Genomic DNA, 6,671 nt, shown 5'->3' with positions numbered 1-6,671 from the left:
CCTTGGAAAATGTGTCCATGTGGCCAGGTGGAAAGGAAAATGAAAATTTGGCCATAACATTGATATAGAGATGGAGAGAGAGCGTTTATTCTATTGATTGTAGAGCCCCAAGATCCCATCGAAGGCCAGAACTTATCCGCTACATCATGCACGTCAGTTTTACGTGCCTGCCATTTATTTATTGGTTTATACAGAACCCTCTGTCTCTCTCTCTCTCTTTCTAAGCAAAATCCGCTCTCTATATGGAGGTTAACTGTTGCTTGCCCTTGGTTGCACATTCGCGTTGCATTGCCAGTGCGACACGTGTCCCGCTGGGTGCCATAAAAAACTGGCTAGTGAAAAAAAGCTGAAAAGTTGTTCCAACGTGCCACCGCGGCGTATGCGTATGCGTAATGTGAGATGCATTTGCATTGCCTTTCCCCCTCTCGGTTTTTGTCTGTTTGCCACAGTCTCTATCTCCGCTTGCCACACACTCTGTATCTTTCTCTGTCATTCGAAGACAAATTTCAATGGCAGCCGCAGAACCAACAACAGCGACAACCATTTGATGCGGTCGAGAGAAAGTCTTATTTAATGGTTTCTATCTTGTCTGAATTGCCTGCACACAAACATTGACACCTCGACCACTGTTTGCGCAACCAGCTAACAGAGGGGCGTAAACAGAGGGGTTTCGGCTAGTTTAGTTATTCATTTCACTGTACCACCATATGATGCTAGCCTCGTAATCAATTTGGAAGCCTGAAAATTCAGATTAAATTCGAAATTGCCAGTTTTCCCAACCCTTTTTGAAATAATTTAGGGCACGGCGGTGGTTACGGGGGGAGGTAGATGGTTATGTCTGTGTTTTGGGATTCCCGCAACTTCTGTTTTCGATGTCTTTGGTTTTGTTTTATTTACCAACAAATGTACCAAGCAGCTGCTGGGCTAATGACCGAGAGGAGACCAATTTAAATGCCAAGAAGGATGGCCTAATGACGTCAAATGTCTGGAAAATGGATTTCGAGGGAGAAGGTAGCAATAACTTAATGTCTAAAAGAAGATTTCGAAATTTCCAGCAACTTTCATACTTCAAGCATAAAAAATTTGTGTTAAATATTTGTTTGTGGATAATTATCTCTATATTTCATACATATTTCGAGCTATAGAGATCCTTCAGAGAAGGGAACTTTTGCTTGGATGGCATCAGACTTCTTTCCATGAACTAAAAGCATAGGAAGTCCTAAACAGCTCAACAGCTTACCTGGTAAAAAAACTTTAAAATAACTTTCCTAGAAATTCACATTTACAATGCTCTCCATAAACTTCTATTTATAGTTATTTCCTCTACAGACTTTTTATGAACCAATTTAGACTCAACTCCGGATTCAACACTAAATACACACATTTTTATAGGCAGCACGAGTACTTTCACTTTATTTATAACTCTCAGTGACAATTGGGATGTTTTTATGGCCACCATTGAATAATTTTGCTTTCATATACTTTCCGCTCATGTCCGTGTCTTCCCCAATCTTCCCCAATCTAGAAGTCCATCAAAGCGTCAGATACCCGAAAAGTTATGCCAAATATTTATTTAATAAACAAACTGGCATTGGAAAAACAGCAGCAGGAAGAGCAGCAGTAACATCAGCAGCAGGAAATAACTTGGACAACTTTCTATGGGCAAATTTAATAAAAAAGTTAAATAGAATACCGTGAGACGAGTGCCGGTAAAAGTTTTACTAGGGATAAATATTACGTTTTTAGAGGCAACAGTGGAAACGGGTATCCAACAGATGGAAGGGGAAATCAGAGGAAAAACGTTAACGTGCGTTGGCATTAATTTGATAATTCAAAACACCGCACGATACTCATACGGCCCATTAAACAATCTGTGAGCCATTGCCAAGCCTCAATTCTGTGCCTCTCTCTCTCTCTCTCTCTCTCTGAAAATCTCTTTTGAACTGGTGCTCGTTGGTTAAATGGCCTAAAAGTAGACAACAAAAGCAACAAAGCCAGGCTGCGTTTAAGTAGCTCCCTCTAAGCATCCTAATCAAGGACATTAAAAGCAATTGCTTGTCTGCTCGTCTCCTTTGAGTAGATTTCTTGTTTCCTCTGCCACTTTATCTGTGTTCGTGTCCGTCCGTGCTTCCACCTGCAGGCTATTCCCCGGCATAATCGTCAAAGTTTAGTGTGAAAATAAATATTTGCATATTTGTTGTGATTTTACTTTATGCTCGAACTTATCGGTAATCGCCCAGGCAATCAGCTAATTTGTATTAGACCGGAATTAGACAAGACAAGCAGCGTTTACATTTGTGTTTGAATAGTCACGTCGATAGGAGGAGTATGGATAGGTGTTGGAAGTACTCGTATTGGGGAAATGCACTTCAGATATATCAAATGTTGATACCAATCTGTCCTGATTAGCAGAGGGAGTTTTACGTTCGAGTTGCACGTTCTTTACTGATTTTAAAGAGAATTGTATAGAACGACGATACAATTAAATAAAATTATAATAATTTATAGTGGCTTCTCCAATGTAATAAATAATGAAGTAGAATTACTTTTTACTTTCAGGATTTCCATTATTAAATAGAAAGCTCCTGATAACTTCTCAATTAGCCTTTCAGCCGCTCAATTCACCTTATTGAATTAGATTTTCCTTACTGCCGGTTCCGTCTTCCCTTTCTTCAGAAATCGTTTTCACTGCCTCAACCGTTGACTGACTTCGTCCCACGAAACAAACTAATTCATCATTATTGTTTGCATTCGTCTCAAATTGTCCATGGTTAATTAGCAAAGTTTTCGATTGCAAAAATCCAAACAAACAGTGAATAAAAGCTTTTGCGACTCCCCCACTGTCTGAGTCAATTTTAAAGTTTAAATGAATTTCGCCAGTGAAGGCAATTAGTTGGACTGTCTAAATACGGAGATAATTATTTTTTATTGCCAGTTTTGTTTTTTTAATTATGCACATTTCCATAACAGACACCAGCATGCTTTATTTATATTTTTGTAGCGTTTTCAAATGGAGACAAAAAAACCATAAAATGAAACAGAAAACAATGGGAAAGCCGATACGTTTTGTATGGGTCTTCATTTGCATGAAAGGCACAAAGGCGACCACAAACACATATGCAAATATACTCACACATATATATATTTAAATATATATAAATATAGTATATTCAACACATACTCATACATATGTATGTTCTGTGTGTGTAAGAACAAACAAATCCCCAGGCGCGCAACAGGATGAGACTGAAACCAAAATCCAAAGCGACATACCAGAAGCAAAAGCAGCCGCAGCAAACCTGAACAAAAACAAATTAGGCTTAATGGTATATGTATTAAATTAAATTGTTTTATAAAAAATTGAAAGAAAAAACCTGAAGTCGTGGAGAAAAAATTGGTTTGAGCAGGAAGCCTCCAACTCTGGAGTCTGTTATGGACAGAAGAATTGAATTGAAATCGATTTTGTGCGTATTAATGCTACAAATTGAAAGGAAGTACGAATAAATAAGGGTAGTGGAACAGAATCCATACATTACATTGATGTTTTGGGAAGGAGATTCAATTGAAGCCAAAGGGCTAATCTTTATTGAATGGATTTTCAGGTTATGTAGTATGTCTTCTGGCGAAATCTTTTTTGTATATACATATATAAATAAGTAGCAGATTTTGGAAACACATACAATCGAAGCTCTTCAATAAATTCTTTATTTTTGGTAATCAATCTGTCGAAGAAATCTTGAGTTTACCTTCCATGGAATTCCACAGGTAACCTCCGTTTACTTAACTCCCAATCAAAAAATAAACATGAATAAAAATAATAAAAAAGGACAAAAATTCCCTTTATAAAGTTGCCTGCGAAGAGTTTTTCTTCATATTTCTGCACCATTGTCGCATACAATAATTTCCGGTTGGCAATTTCCGTTGACAAGTGGAAAATTTGCCTGGCAAATGGCCTATAAACGAAGGAAGACCTCTGATCAACTGGCGCTCTATGGCGGGTGAGGATTGGAAATATTTTTACGGCTTATTAAGGTCACAAAAAAAGCTCTTTCCAAGCTCCCAATCCCGGCTGAATATGGCGGCTCATAAAAAAATGGTAAGAATATTGTTTGCTATTTCCGCTTTTGGGGGAAAATAAGAAGACTACAAGTAAAGGTTGACACTACAAGGACACGCCATGTCCTGGGCGAATCGGAGCCTGCAACTTATCGCTTTGAGATGGGTCATGTGTTGCTTTCGGTTCAAGGACTCGCGATACAATTAAGAGGGGCGCGCAGGAGGCAGAACAACGATATTACGCATACGCCTAGTGGCTACTTGGCCTCAGGGCCCGTCACCCAGATAAAATGAAACGTAATGCGCTTAACAAAAAGTTGAGAGCAGAGCCAAGCCAAAAGGTAACTTTATTTTACACATTTTATTCTTATTTTTTGGCTTCCTTATGTGGCTTTGCCTGGGGCCCCAATTAGCAGCTTGGATTTCACTTGAGCCAACCAGATAAGGCCCAAACGTAGTAGTTGGCTTAAAAACCCTCCCACGTTGCGAAAATGTGAAAAGTTTAATGAATGTAAAACAGTTGCTGAAAATGTGAGTTTTATTCGCAGAAATTATGACTTTCCAGTAACAGAAAACTGGAATTTCAGTTCAGAAAATGTAAATTAAGGCCGTTCAAAAAACCAAAGTAAGTCCCGGAAAGATAGCCAGCAGATGAGTCACTTAAATCAGCGTTACTTTGAATACAATGTGTTTGGCTGAAGCTAAGCATAATTAATGCCACTCTTAGATTTCAGGGAAATGTGATTTGTGAGAGTTTAGAACACGATTTGTCACACAGATTTCACTGACAGATTGCAGGCTCTGTTCATATATCAAGTCAACTGTGAGTCAGGATCCACAGTTCCCAACTATTTCTAACTACAATCCGCTTATCGTACAAGTTTTCAGGCGTCTATCTGGGAAAGAATCTAGGGGAAGAAGAAAAACGAAACCAAATTCCACATTATTTAATAGCTTTGTGATATGAGAGCACAGGGCAACAGCCAAGAGTTGGCCAGCTTTTGTCATTGAATTTATGTGCTCGTTAATATACTATATAAAAAAACCATGGCACACATATAACTTTTCTTTTGGCTGCAGTTTCAGGGGGGATTTTTAGTGGGTTGTAAATTTGAAAGCCAAAATTCTGTTGCAAGCGGCATTCTTTTCGATGGCAGCTTTAATAAGGGAATTCTTGGAGAAAGGTAATCATTTACAGTTGATTTAATAAATAATAAAAGAAGGTAATAAGAGGTTGATAAAGGAAGAACGAGGGAAAGATAAAGGCGGCATGAGAGGTTGCCAAAGGAAGAATCCACAAGATAAGGTGTGGGAGTAAAGCTGCCAGAAAGGACAACGCTCTTGAGCGTCCAACCAGCTGGACATTGGACATTGAACCTCCGCTCTCTACAGAACTCCCAACAATTTCCGGTACATTTATTTGCTTGAATGGCTCTCGTTGTGTTGTTGCTGCTGCTCCTTTGCCCAAACAATCCTTGTTCGCACTCTGATGCCCCTGTTTCACTATCTCTCTCTCTCTCATTGACTCGGGCTTAAAGCCTTTTGCTCTGCTTGACTTGACTAGACGACCTGCAGCTGAGCCCTTGAATTATGGAAGCGCATTAAGCATACGCCGCGTGTGACGAAACTAGCTTTCTGACTCTCGCCTGCTGGTCGACCGCCGCATGCGACCGCCATAAATAATAATGGCTCATTCTCTTTTTATCCTTCGACTATGCGACAGCACTTTCGCTTCCGCTTAAAGGCCATACAGGTTCTGGGTTAATCACTTGATTGTCAGTGTTTCTTTCTGGGTTGTTTAATTGTGGAGTAAATATTCTACAGTAATGCAATATATTTGTATGAATGAAAAGGACTTAAACTCTTTTCTACTTGCATTTTCCTCCATTTCAAATGAAAGAGAGAAGTCCACATTATATTCAACCGCCTCTGCTGAAACCTCATTGCTCCAGTTTGGTTTGTTTAATTCCATGAATTAAGCATACATACACAGCCACATACAGATACACAGATATAGCTTCCTGACTGTTTTTCATGGACAATTAATGGTTTGCTCATGTAAATTAATTGTATACCACCGCAAATTCATGATTCATGTGGGGAATGATGAAAGTATATCATTAACCTCATTCATTGTTAATACGATTGTTGTTGTTATTGTTGCTGTTTTGTGTCGGTGCAAATTAAATTTCATAATTGAAAATGTATAATGCTAAAGATGAGACGTTTCGCTCCCCTTTGCTGCCTCTCGGATTGCATTCGCTTTTCATTAAAAGATTAAGCGGAAATGTGCTTAAAAGCACACCAACACACACCCATATACACGCATACATACACCGTTTTTAATAACTTCATGTGTGTTGAGACATAAAAATGATTATTGTTAATTTTGCAGCTTGGCGGCGATAATGAAAAGTAAAATGCCGCAAATTGAATCACTGTGCGGTGTACTTGTATTCATTTTTAATGCTCTTTATTCTCCTGTGTGTGTGCGGTGGTAAGTGTGTTGTATCTGTGTGTTTGTGTCTGCTTGTATCTGCAAGGTAATAAAGTAAACCAGCGACAGTTTGTGTTGTACATTGTTGTCTGGCATCCTGATGCCCCTGAGGCCACAC

The sequence above is a fragment of the Drosophila pseudoobscura genome, chromosome 2 (assembly GCF_009870125.1).
Source record: "Drosophila pseudoobscura strain MV-25-SWS-2005 chromosome 2, UCI_Dpse_MV25, whole genome shotgun sequence".
Classification (NCBI taxonomy): domain Eukaryota; kingdom Metazoa; phylum Arthropoda; class Insecta; order Diptera; family Drosophilidae; genus Drosophila; species Drosophila pseudoobscura.
Note: the sequence above shows the minus strand (reverse complement) of the source record.